We start from the raw sequence: 14,310 nt of genomic DNA, 5'->3' as shown, positions 1-14,310 counted from the left end.
TCCCCACTAGGGCACTGGCGCTTCCAGCTCACCCGGCTGCCCCCCACCCGCCGTGCCCGGGATCCCTGCACCCTCAGCGACCCCCACCCGCCCTGCCCGGTATCTCTGCACCCCCAGCTGCCCCCCGCACCCGCCGTGCCCGGGATCCCTGCCTCCCTAGCTGCCCCCCCCACCCGCCCTGCCCGGGATCCCTGTACCCTCAGCTACCCCCCTACCCGCCGTGCCCGGGATCCCTGCACCCTCAGCTGCCCCCCGCTACCCGCCGTGGCCGGGACCTCTGCACCCTCAGCTGCCCCCCCCACCCGCCGTGCCCGGGATCCCTGCACCCTCAGCTGCCCCCCCTACCCGCCGTGCCCGGGACCTCTGCACCCCCCAGCTACCCCCCTACCCGCCCTGCCCGGGATCCCTGCACCCCCCAGCTGCCCCCCACCCGCCCTTGCCCTGGATCCATGCACCCCCCCCAGCTACCACCCTACCCGCCCTGCCCGGGATCCCTGCACCCACAGCTGCCCCCCACCCGCCCTGACCGGGATCCCTGCACCCCCAGCTGCCCCCCACCCGCCGTGCCCGGGATCCCTGCACCCTCAGCTACCCCCTCCTACCCGCCGTGCCCGGGATCTCTGCCTCCCCAGCTGCCCCCACCCGCCCTTGCCCGGGATCCCTGCCTCCCCAGCTGCCCCCCCCTACCCGGGATCCCTGCACCCTTAGCTGCCCCCCCACCCGCCGTGGCCGGGATCTCTGCACCCTCAGCTGCCCCCACCCGCCCTTGCCCAGGATCCCTGCCTCCCCAGGTGCCCCCCCACCCGCCGTGCCCGGGATCCCTGCACCCCCAGCTGCCCCCCACCCGCCCTGCCCGGTCCAGGCACCAGAACTGCTGCACATCCCGCTCCCTGGAGCCGGGGTCCGTGTAAACCCGGCTCCATCCTGCAGCGCCTAGCTCCGCGCAAACCCCTGGGCCCCGCTGCCTCCCGCCCAGAGCCCGGGGCCCCGATCCCGCGGGCCCCGCAGTCCAGGAGCCGGTTTGGGACCTGAATCCGGGCCCGGGCTCGGCTGGCCGGCCGAGCGCGCCCCCGGGAGCAGAGCCCCAGTTTCCCGGCGCATTCCGGCCATTCCCTCAAGGCGCGCTCCCGGCCCCCGACTCCCAGCAGGCGCGCTCCCGGGGCGCGGCGCGCGCCGGGCGAGCGGCTCCGGCCCCGAGCTGGGCGGCGCGCGCCCGGCAAGGCGCGCGCCCGGCTCGGCAGGCGCGCGCCCCGGTGCCAGGGACCGAGGGAGGGGTGGAGGGAGCGCGCCGGTGCAATGCCAGGGGGACGGGCTAAGCCCGCCGCCGAGTTACACAACCAGCCAGGGCAGCTCGCCCTGCAAATGTGAGTTTCCCCGAGTCAGCCCGGCTCGGGGCAGCCCGCCTCAGCCCAGCCCTGGCCGAGCCCCTGCCCCCTGCTCTGGCTGCAGCGGTGGCTGGAAGAGACTCGCGTGACATGTTCCCTCTGGGCAGGGGCACCGGGTGGCTTGTGGTGACCCTGGAGGCGGGGAGAGCGCCTGGCATGGCATTGAGCCCCCCTGCCCCTGGCAACGCATCCTCCTCCTAGACGGGGTAGGTACAGGGCGAGCTGGGGCGGGAGGAGAGGGGGGGGGGCTCCTGGCATTGCGGGGCGCAGGGCGGGGGGGTTTGCTCTGCAGAGGTAGCCGGAGAGCGAGGGAGATGCCGGTGCCAGACACTCATCCCCTTCCCTAGAGGTGTGTGTGTCACAGGAGTTTCTGCAGGATGGAGGGAATTAGATCAGCCTGGCGGCCAGATTCCTGCTACCTTCGGGCCTGTGCTCCGCTCTTAGAACACCTCCAAGGCACCCCCCAAGACAATCGTTCCCTTCCAATCAGGACTTTTCGGAGCACCAATCCTGCTTAAACTCCTGCTGAAGCTGGGCACCTTCAGTCAGCCCACAATTAGCTTTCAAACATGTACCTTTCAGCCATAAATTAAACTCTTATTTAAAAAATATAAAAATCCACAGAGTGAAAATGAGAGAACAACACCGGGCATGGAGTCGAGTTTTTGTGAATCAGAGAATATATATATATTTTTTAAGTCATTCTGGTAGTTTTAAGCTTAAATTTGGCAGCCATGGAAGCAGCAGAGGAGACTCATAACTTACCTGTGGACAGTTTTGGGGTGAAAGTGAGTGACCCTATGAGTTCCAAATGCCAGGCATAGTTGGAATGACAGTGTGTCATGGTGCTGCGAAATCATTGCAGGGAAATAATAAAAGAGCAAGGTTTATGTTATGTTTTGTTTGTTTTAGTGAAAGGAAAATTGATCTGCTCTAGGATTTCTTTCTATTTTGAATTTCTATAATTCTGTGAATCTGGTAGTAGTAACATGCAGCAGGAAGAAAAATTAAAAGCCAAGTCATGTTCCTATATATAGAATCTAGAATCCAGGTTAAAAAGTTACTCCTCCCAACATAGATATTGTGCTTTTTGGTTTTGCAAACTGTTTACATTAAAAGCAAGGGAATGTGAAGATCCAAGTGTGTTTGAGATATAGATTTGTAAATGATGACTCCTAGATGTATTGTTTCTAATAATTGAAATTGTAAAGAGATTGCTCTGGATGGTTTATATTTGAAACACATTTTGAAGCTGAGGTTATGTGACTCACATGGTGTCATACCTATTTTATAGAACATTTGCCCTTTGTAAAATTCCACAATCCTGTGTAGAATTGGAGCCACTGCACTTCCAGCTTTGCCAGTCATCTGAACGGTCTTCAAGGTAGATCCCTCATAAGTAGATTTAAGAGCAATCCCATAGTCCGATATGGGGGCAGAACTGACACTTAAATTGAAGAAGGCTTTATTCTGATGGCAGTTGTATTCCTGAGCTGGGGAGTAACCCCAGAAATTATATGGCTGAAGTCAAAGCCATTAAAAATTTACCATCCTTTATCAATTTACCAGGGTGTGGTTATTTATTACCCTGAATTTATTTTGTCTTGGGCAGTGAAAGCAGAGGTATTGATCTAATTAATGAGATGAGATGTTCTATTTGTGTAGATGGTGAAATGTCAAGAGACACTTCATTTCTTAAACAAAAACTACTGAGTCACCTGTGCTCTCCTCCCCTAATTTCACTGGATTGTACCTACTGATACCTGGAACTTGGTATAGCAACGTGCCTTATGTTGGATACTGTTAATGATAAGTAGGACTTATTCTTTGTAGAGTCATACAAACACTAGGTAATATTCTTGCTGGTAAATCCACATTTCTAGGTTATACTGTAAAGACCATTTCAAATACTGAAGAGCCTGAAATGGAATTTTTGTGCGTAGATTATTGTAAATTGTATGCTTTTTTTAAAAACACAAACTACAGATCAGAGTACTTTGCAGTAGTTACTTGATCAGTAAAATCAGTTTGGGCTCTGTGTACATGAGAAGAAGAGGCATTTTATAGGTACACAGCACCCTGTGGACTAATATGCAGTAATAATGATAACACTATGGACTTCTTATCAGACCAGGCTCTGACAAATATAGTAAACTGTAAAGAGGAGAAAAGTATTCATCACCAGTAAAAGAGACGTAATGCTAATGGTTATTAAAGAAAAACCAGTTAAGGTAAAACGAGCCTCCATTAGAATGATATTGATGTGAATCTTTCATATCTCTCCGGTTAACTCTGTTTACAGTTGAAGCTCTGAAAACTGCTAGGAGTTGAAACCATGGAAAATATATAAAGGATCAGAAGAATTTATTGGTTGTTCTGTTTGTTTTACTTATTAAAATATATCAGTTTGATTGATTTTAGTTAGTATAAAGTTAATATGGCTTTTGAGTCTAAAGTGAGTTAGTGTAAGTGAGTAAAGCTGGTGAGACATTCTGAAAATAATTGAAATTTCACTGAAAAATGTTAAAAAATATGTGCCAGATTCTTTTCCTATTTTCCAAGCAGCTCTATATATGACTGTGTAAAATGATTTTACCAGTTTAAGACTCATATTGAGCGTCCACATATTCAAAAGCAGCTCAGGGTTAAAGATTACTTTTGGCATGTGAGTAGTCCATAATAAAAATCGCATGGTATTGGTAGCAAAATCAAGCAGCAGAGATATTGTTATTAAATCCAGCTTCTTCTCAGAAGTGGCAACAAGAATTTGGTAGCAATGCTTTACTATTCAGACTTCAGGCTTGCATACACACACACAAGTTGTACTGCTTTAACCAAACTGGTATAGTTAAAGCAGCGCACCCTTCCTAGTGTGGACTCACTTAGACCAGTATAAAAATACTTATACCCATACAGCTTATTCCTATATGGCGGGCCCTACCAAATTCTCGGCCATGAAAAATGCATCACGGACCGTGAAATCTGCCCCCCTCCCCCGTGAAAACTGGCCTTTTGTGTGCTTTTACCCTATACTATACAGATTTCACGAGGGAGACCAGCGTTTCTCAAATTGGGGATCCTGACCCAAAAAGGAGTTGCAAGGGGGGTCACAAGGTTATTTTGGGGGGTTGTGGTGTTGCCACCCTTACTTCTGCGCTGCCTTCAGAGCTGGGTGGCCGGAGACCGGCACCCAGCTCTGAAGGCGGCACCCTGCCAGCAGCAGCGCAGAAGTAAGGGTAGCTGTGCCGCAACCCTCCCCCCCCATAACCTTGTGACCCCCCCCCACAACTCCTTTTTGGGTCAGGACCCCTACAATTACAACACTGTGAAATGTCAGATTTAAGTAGCTGAAATCATGAAATTTACAATTTTTAACATCCTATGACCGTGAAATTGACCAGTACGGACCATGAATTTGGTAGGGCCTTATCTATATGGGATGAGGAATAAGCTATACCTGTGTAAGGCACCTTTATCCTGCATCTATGCTAAGAGTTGTACTGGTATGACTCTTTCAATTAAAAAAAATTACCCCATAGCCAAAATAGCTATACCAATACAAAACTGTGTAGACCAGGCTTGAGTAGTGTGTCGCGTGTTATTGAAATGATATACCGCTAGATCATTCTACTTCCAAACATCTGGTAAGTCAGTAATGCAGAAATTCACTGACATTTATTCCCTGTGACCTGATGAGACCATTCTTACATCCCTATTCATCTGACACACATTAGGTCAAATTCTGCTGTTTTACATATGTAACCTCACTAAAGTACCATTGAACCAAATTCTGCTCTCATTTGCATTGCTGTGACCTCAGTGACTTCAACTGGATTGCGGTGTATAAATGAGAGCAAAATTCGATCCAGGGAACTCAGTTGTGCCTTTAAGGCCCAAGTCCGTGTCGGTGATGGTGCAGAGATACACCTCCCGAGGGAGAGGTCTGTGAGGTATGTGCCTCAGAGAGGTGCAGTGTTACCCAATGCACCCCAGCATGCAGGGGGAGCACAACCATAACTCTTCCCCATCGGGCTAATATTTATACCACCTTCATCACCATAACATCTGAGCACCTTGAGGGGGCGCAGCATACACTCCTGTCTGTGGCCAGCTGTCAGGGTGATGCTGTCCATTTCAGATGAGTGCAAGGATTCAAGTTGTGGCTAGCCCCTGTTTAGGGCAAAAAGGTGATAGGCTCCCTGTATCCTGCACTTTGGATGAAATGCACGTCCATGCAGTGGGCCCACACAATGCCTATTTACCACTTAAATCCCACATCAATCCTGGGTTTTAGTGGGTTGTCCCTCTGCACAGACATGGTTCACTTGCCGTGCATCCACACAGCCCACTCCACAGAAGTACGTGGAATTGCATCGACTGGCATGCAGTTCATAACAGAATTTGACCTACTTTATTTCTCATTCCAGAGCTTTGGCCTTGTCTATGCACAGAAGTTGCACCAGTTCAACTTCAGTCAGTTTTTAAACTGAGGTAATTTAACTGGTCCAACTCTTATTTGCATTTAAAAATGGCTTATTTGGGTTTAGTTCAAACTTATTCCTAAGTGGCTTAAATGAAACCAGAATAACCCACTATTACACTGAAATGAAAATGTGCACTGGTTTAACAAAATTGGTTTAAAAATCACACCTGTATTGTAATGATGCAACTTTGTCATGTAGACAAGCCCTTCTACAGAGCCTGAAATAAGGTGTGGATGAGAAGCAAAATGTAGTATTAACAAAATACAGTGTAACTATTAAAAGGTCCTCAGGAGACTGAACATGATTCATAATATAGTGCAAAGATGGTAAATCGTGGCACTAGATTTAAAGTTACCCCTGCTCCCATTCAGATCCAACCATGTTAGCAGACCTCTTGTGGATTGTATGTAGGGACCTATAGAAGTATTAGAAGATTGCCAGCTGCAAATTATAAATTATTGTTCTTCACAGGAACAGTTTTGACATAGGAATGTTGAATGCATAACGTAAGTCATGTTCCACTAGAAAAAAGAAAGCCGCCTGGATGAGCCTGAAGCAGCAATTGCAAACTTGATAAATTCTCTATTCAAAGAGATTCAAATATTGGAAAATGGCAGCACAGATGAGGATAATCCTGAGATAGTAAAAGAAGAAGTATGTTAACCAAACCCCAATGAGTTGTTAAAGTGCAATTTTGCCAACACAATTTTATTTAATTTTGTAGGCGCTTCTATGGTGCACATCACTGCAGTAACTGAATGTCTCATTAATATTTGTGATATAAAACACTGCCAAACATCTTCCCTATGCGGGGGCTTGCAGGATTGGTAATGACAGTAGATTACTGGTTTGAATCCAACCACAGTCATGCACTGTCCAAAGTCATTGCTATAGGATGGCTGTTTAGTGAAGTATATGTAATGAATCCAGTTCCTAGTGAACTGGTGTCACCAGCATATAAACTGCCCTTAAAAACAGTGCTCATTGGTCATCTCTACACACAGGGCAAAAACTGAACAGCCTTCTTGTGTGCTCTCTCTACTGAAGGTCTAAATACTCCAAAACCATCACTCAGTGACTTTTCACAAGCTTTAAATTCATATGGAATTTTATACTCAATGCCTAGAGCTTCAGATTGTAAGTAATATCTGTATTTGTATTTATAGTCTGCATCTGACTGTTGTCTAGCTCTAGTTAGGCACCAGACTGGGATTTAGGAGATCTGTTTCCAGCTCCGCTACAGATTCCTTGTGTGACCTTGGGCAAGTCACGTAAACTCTCTGTGCCTCAGTTCCCCCAGCTGTAAAATGGGAATAGTAATCCTTCCCCATATCACAAGGGTGTTGTGAAAATACATTCATTAATATATGTGAGGTGCTCTGATGAATGCTGTGTGTGTGTGTGTGTGTGTGTGTGTGTGTGTGTGTAATTTTGTTTACAAACAGTCTGAGTTCAGTCAGGGTTTCAAGTATGTAGCAATGTAAGGAATCATATCCACAAAAATGCTGATCTTCTCCCTTGTTGCACCTGCTCTGCCTGTAACACACACACACACACACACACACACACACACACACACACACTTAAATTAAATTAATAAGGTTTATTTGTGCTGAACATTTTCTGGGACCTGCCCACTGTAATCTCACCTTAAATCATGGCAGTATTATTGCACCTTGCTTTAGGATAATAAAGTTTCAACCATAAATAATACATTCAAGTGTAAACCATTAAAAAAAAGTAGATAGCAGCACATACTGCCTTTGACTGTTCTGTGGGTGTCTGAGAGAGAGCATGATAAATACACAATGGATTTTAAAATTAATTCAGATTAACTAGAGCAGGGGAGAGGGATGGAATCCTGGCCCCATAGAAGTCAATAGGAAAAAGCCCATTGACTTATTTCGGACCAAAATTTCACTCAGATATAAAGACACATGCTGGAATCATCTGAACTAGTAACAGCTTCACTAAAAAGTCCCTTTGAAGCATCACTTAGTTTTAGTCTCTTGAAGAATACAGAGTAAACCCACTGCAAGTCAGTTTTTATTATGGGGGGAGGGTGTTGTGTGATTGGTCCAGTGTTTGCTTGCCAGCAAACGTAGTAATTAAGGAGGTCATAATAATTAAGGAGGATCACACCCCATGTTTAGGAAGTATAGAGCTAAACCTGTTTAGCCTGTCTCTGATTCTAATATACAATAATGTGATTTACAGTAGATTAAAAATTCACTCTGATCAAGCTGTTTTGAATCAAATCGTACACAGTTAGGGGGTTCAGCATAAAACTAAAGAAGACTTCAGCCCTCTTTTTTGCCTTTTCTGTACACATTACAGTTTAATATGCATGGTATATTTGTGGTTGCCACTGACGAACTGGAATCAGGGCTATTTTTTCATTCCCCTTCTAATAGTAAGTGGATAGTAAGTGGTGTTAGTGAAACAAACCAAAACAGGATTTCTGCTATCCCTAAACAGATATATTTCATATTTAATCTTACTTATTGCAGAGGGTTGAGTTTTATTATTTGAGAAGACACTGAGTCAACATAACCAGTGACTTGTTTTTATTGTCTATCAGTCAGAGTGATAACCTTTGGCAATGGCCTCCCAGCATTATTAGACTTTATGTTTGCGTAGGGGGCATATTCACCCTTGGGAGTCACTCCTGGGACAGGCGGTTCCTGTTGTCATTGATGCTGCTGCGGTTAAGTACCTTGCCCTATAAGGGCTGTCTCAACAACTCTTGGAACTTGGGTTATCAGAAGCAAGATCTTCTGAAATCTTCCTCCTGGGTCCCATTAGGCTTGAGCTAAAACCTTCAGCTGAGGGACCCCATTGCTTGGGGCAATTTGCAGAACTCAGTGTCAGCTCCTCCTTTCCTTGGTTAAAACATGGTATAAACCTCTTGCATGGTAAGAATCTCAAAAACCAACAACTTCAGAATAGGACAGGGAGCATGATTTTGCAAGAACCTGAGCAATCTCACCTTCAGCTTGGTGATAGAGCAGTCTTGGGCTTCACTGGGAACAGAATCAGGTCTCAGGTGTAATGAAGTAATGTTTAAATTTACCACTATGCCATTTAGAAATTAGAAATGGGTCTGAACCAGAACTCTGTATATCAGAGACCCCCAACCTTTGGGGGAAGTTCATAGTCATATCCAAATCTGGATCCAGACTCCCCTGTTTGGGCCCATTCGCCATGGAAAATGCAGTGAGAGTTTAAAATGATCTACAGTCATGTTTGTTGTTTGTTTTTGTAGCAGTCTCTAGTGAGCAGGAGTGTAGAATCGAAGTTGTCACTTGAGGGACAGAAGAAGACTAGCACAAAGGGGACAGCCTCTCTGGTCTGGTTCTTTTGAATGGAAAGATTTGAATATATGTGTGATCCAGCTGAAATAGTGTCTGAGCTGAAAGCTGTCCTCCGATGAAGTCTCTAATATGCTCATATCCTACAATGAGTGAAGTTTTATAAGTATAAAATGTCTTTTTATTTCAAAAGCTGTAGTGTTTGTGGAAACTGCTGTGGGATTTTCTAACATAGTCCTGTTGATTTATTTAACTGAAGAATTATCAGCAAGTAGAGTAGATCATTGATTTTGCATAGAAGGCAAGAATCTGATGAAGCAGTATTATGAAGTATTGAAGCCCCGAAGAGATACGAATTTTCCAGTTAACCTCTGTTGGATTGTTGCTGAAGTGTCCCCTTTGGTGAACCAGGGCTGTCCTTTTTAGTGCTTACCATTCAGACATTTAAAGGTAGATTTTCTTTGTTCTTATGTGATTTACAGATTCACAAGGAACTTTGTAACAAATGTTTGTTTCATGTCCTATACTAATGGATGCAGATGTTTGTACTTGATTCTTTGACCTTGAAGTAAATATTACAGTGATCAGACATATTTTCAAATGGACATTGCCAAAAGACTTATTTTAAATGATCCAATATTGTCAAAACTTTCAAAACATTGTATTGTATTAGATGTGCAGTAGTAGTAAAACCCGTAAGACAAATATTTTGTTTTTGTCTTTCGCAGGTAGGGTGACCAGATGTCTCGATTTTATAGGGACAGTCCCGATTTTTGGGTCTTTTTCTTATATAGGCTCCTATTACCTACCACCCCCGTCCTGATTTTTCACATTTGCTGTCTTGTCACCCTATTCACATCCCTGGCACAGTGTTTAGAAAGTCTAGGGATGAAATCCTGACCCTATTGAAATCAACAGGAGCTTTGCCATTACAAGGATTTCATGGCTCTGTATAGTAATGTGGAGAGCTTGGAATAATTATTGCAATAATTACCCCTTTATAAAAAAAAAAAGAAAAGAGTATGTTTTACTTGTATATTCTTGCAATATAGTTACTGTGGAAAAGAGGATTTGGAGGAATTAAATCAGCTTAGCTAAATGTTAGATTTATCTTTAAAATTTCCAACAGGTCACTGAAATTGAACATTTGACCATAAAATAGTTGTTTTTGAGCAAAACATTGAATTTATTTTTGTGCATATCCTGACATCAGTTTCAGATTTTCTTAGGCATCATCTCAGTTGACATTAATGCCTGATTCTGCTTCTAGCCTGGCAAAATTCCTAGTGGCTTTGATAGAATAGCATTGAGTCCCTGATTTGGGAATTTTGTTGGCACATAGCCCCACTAAGAGAAAAAATGGCATCACGTGCTTCGCTCTTAAAGAACAGGGGTTCTTAAACTGTGGGTCGGGACCCCAAAGTGGATCGCGACCCCCTTTTAATGAGGTCGCCAGGGCTGGTGTTAGACTTGCTGGGGCCTGTGGCTGAAGCTGAAGCCTGAGCCCCACCACCTGGGGACGAAGCCAAAGCCCAAGGGCTTCAGCCCTGGGCAGTGGGGCTCAGGTTACATGCTACCTGCTCGGGGCTGAAGCCCTTGGGCTTGGGCTTTGGCGCCCCCCTCCCCTGCCTGGGGCAGTGGGGCTTGGGCATTTGGCCCCCAACCTGGGGCAGCAAGCTCAGGCTTCGGTCCCCACTCCTGGGGTCGTGTAGTAATTTTTGTTGACAGAAGGGGGTCGCGGTGCAATGAAGTTTGAGAACCGCTGCTCTAGAAGAGAAGTGTTGTTATTCTACAAAAAGGAAGCAAACATCTGCAAGATACTAAAACTTTTGACATTGGCAGAAAAAGAATTCTCAAATTGTGGGCCAAATTCTGCTCTATGTTCCCTGCCAGTCCCACTGAGCCCTAGCTTATAAGGTTAAATAAATTAATTGACTGATTGTACCGTATTTAACCTGTATATGCAGTACACTCAAATTGCAATCCAGGATATCATCACCAGAAATGGATATTCTCTCATTGCCTTAAAGAATGACTGCTTCTAAACCATATTAACATGCCTGTCTGGACTGGATATGGATCAGAGTAGTCTTAAATAATTTTCAGAATGATTGTGTAATACTTAATCAGTTATTTCCTAAGGGAAATGTGTTTGATTGCATGAATAACTGTAAATATTTCATTCAGCAATTCTAATACTACAGTAAAGATAAACAATCCACTGAGATTGAAGGGAGCCAGTTACTTGTTCTGTGCATTATTTCATATTCACTTTAATGTTCGTGTCAAAATGAGGGGTTTTGATGCTCTTTGGTTTTCTCCTTTTGTGACTGCACTAATCGTAACCAAGGGGACCACTTTAAATAAACATTAACACAGTTTAATGCTGATGAGAGTTGCCAGATTGAGAGTGTTTTAAACTGCAGCCCTCTGTTTATCCATAGAGAAGGTACAGCCTGGGAAGCGTAGTGCAAATTTCCCTACTCTGCCCAGTGTGCCTTAGCCTTAACATGGGGCTTCAGACTGTTTCTAACTGGGAGACAAACCCATTCATTCCTTGGCCTCTCTGCTGGGATGCCAGGCTTTTGGGACGTGGACATCTGTCCACTAGAAACTGGACCGACACTCATTTCAGACAGGCCACCAAATAGTTGGCATTCTTTCTTTTTAAGACACGAGCCATATATGAATGATAGATGAGGACCCTGTTTTGCTTTGGCATGTGCTTTGATCTACTCAGCTGTTCATGTAATTTAAAAACCAAAAAGTGTAATGTTACTTTCATGTTAAATTGGGCAGGGTGAAATCCTGGCCCTGCTGTAGGCAATGAGAGTTTTGATTTCAGTGGGGTCACCGTTTCACCTGTCCTGATTCAACATTCTCCTCCCAGAATGTGGTCCACATCCTAGGAAAACAACATTTGAAGTTCACCTGCAATTTGTGAGAGACATGCTCAAAAACGTTAGAGAAAACGGGAAGAGGGAGGAACAGGTTATAAGTACAAATTACTTTCTCCTCTCCAACACTGTGTGTGAAGTCTTGAAGAAACTGGGACTGTTATTTAAAGGTCTGTCAAGGTTCCTCCCCCACTCTGAACTCTAGGGTACAGATGTGGGGACCTGCATGAAAAACCTCCTAAGCTTATCTTTACCAGCTTAGGTCAAAACTTCCCCAAGGTACAAAATATTACACCCGTTATCCTTGGACTGGCCGCTACCACCACCAAACTAATACTGGTTACTGGGGAAGAGCTGTTTGGACGCGTCTTTCCCCCCAAAATACTTCCCAAAACCCTGCACCCCACTTCCTGGACAAGGTTTGGTAAAAAGCCTCACCAATTTGCCTAGGTGACTACAGACCCAGACCCTTGGATCTTAAGAACAATGAACAATCCTCCCAACACTTGCACCCCCCCTTTCCTGGGAAATGTTGGATAAAAAGCCTCACCAATTTGCATAGGTGACCACAGACCCAAACCCTTGGATCTGAGAACAATGAAAAAGCATTCAGTGTTTTACAAGAAGACTTTTAATAAAAAATAGAAGTAAATAGAAATAAAGAAATCCCCCCTGTAAAATCAGGATGGTAGATATCTTACAGGGTAATTAGATTCAAAAACATAGAGAACCCCTCTAGGCAAAACCTTAAGTTACAAAAAAGATGCACAGACCGAAATAGTTATTCTATTCAGCACAATTCTTTTCTCAGCCATTTAAAGAAATCATAATCTAACACATACCTAGCTAGATTACTTACTAAAAGTTCTAAGACTCCATTCCTGGTCTATCCCCGGCCAAGACGACTACAGACAGACACAGACCCTTTGTTTCTCTCCCTCCTCCCAGCTTTTGAAAGTATCTTGTCTCCTCATTGGTCATTTTGGTCAGGTGCCAGCAAGGTTACCTTTAGCTTCTTAACCCTTTACAGGTGAGAGGAGCTTTCCCCTGGCCAGGAGGGATTTTAAAGGGGTTTACCCTTCCCTTTACATTTATGACAAGGTCACAGAGATTTTTAACTACTACTGCTGGCTCCATGTTACCATGCAGATTATCGTCCGAGATCTCATTGATTTGACAGAATTATGGGGTCACATTTTCACAGAAATGAACTCTTTGTGAACCATTTTTGAAGTGCATTCCTACCCACCATCTGGCTGGAATGTAGATCTCCTCTACATACCTAGTTTTACTGAGTTCTTCAGTGCCTCATTTTACACTGTCTCAGGACAAAACCTGGTTCCATATGGTTGCTGTTTGGTTGGAAACTCTCCTTTAAGTGAAAACTGGTGCCGTTGGTTGTTCATGTCCAGCTCAGCTGTGAGTGTGGGACTCCTGTACCTTCAAACGTGGGATCTGGCTGTAAAACTGCAGTGTCATGCAGTCAATTAGGCCTTTGCTAGCATTAGTGATCTTCTTGGGGGGAAGGATTTATTTCAATTTTTGGTTTCAGAGTAGCAGTCTTGTTAGTCTATATCCACAAAAAGAACAGGAGTACTTGTGGCACTTTAGAGACTAACAAATTTATTAGAGCATAAGCTTTCGTGGGCTACAGCCCACTTCATCAGATCCATAGAATGGAACATATAGTAAGAAGATATATATATATATATACATACAGAGAAGGTGGAAGTTGCCATACAAACTGTAAGAGGCTAATTAATTAAGATGAGCTATTAGTAGGAGAAAAAATCTTTTGTAGTGATAATCAAGATGGCCCATTTAGACAGTTGACAAGAAGGTGTGAGGATACTTAACATAGGGAAATAGATTCAATATGTGTAATGACCCAGCCACTCCCAGTCTCTATTCAAATCAAAGTTAATGGTATCTAATTTGCATATTAATTCAAGCTCAGCAGTTTCTCATTGGAGTCTGTTTTTGAAGCTTTTCTGTTGCAAAATTGCCACCCTTAAGTCTTTTACTGAGTAGCCAGAGAGGTTGAAGTGTTCTCCTACCGGTTTTTGAATGTTATGATTCCTGATGTCATATTTGTGTCCATTTATTCTTTTGCATAGAGACTGTCCGGTTTGGCCAATGTACATGGCAGAGGGGCATTGCTGGCACATGATGGCATATATCACATTGGTAGATGTGCAGGTGAACGAGCCCCTGATGGCGTGGCTAATGTGAT

The 14,310-nt window shown here is 44.6% G+C and overlaps 1 protein-coding gene across 3 annotated transcripts in view; it reads left to right on the top strand.

Moving 5' to 3' along the window:
• The first annotated feature begins 1,336 nt into the window (after positions 1-1,336).
• The window catches only part of PASD1 (PAS domain containing repressor 1), an 86,388-nt gene continuing 73,414 nt past the window's right edge, over positions 1,337-14,310 (top strand). For all 3 annotated transcript variants that reach the window (XR_012160615.1, XR_012160614.1, XM_073358342.1), the window contains exon 1: positions 1,337-1,591. The gene's annotated coding sequence lies outside the window, so the exon portion shown is untranslated. The remainder of the gene's footprint in view (positions 1,592-14,310) is intronic.

This window comes from Lepidochelys kempii, chromosome 9 (assembly GCF_965140265.1).
Source record: "Lepidochelys kempii isolate rLepKem1 chromosome 9, rLepKem1.hap2, whole genome shotgun sequence".
Classification (NCBI taxonomy): domain Eukaryota; kingdom Metazoa; phylum Chordata; order Testudines; family Cheloniidae; genus Lepidochelys; species Lepidochelys kempii.
This window is presented reverse-complemented; position numbering and strand designations above follow the sequence as displayed.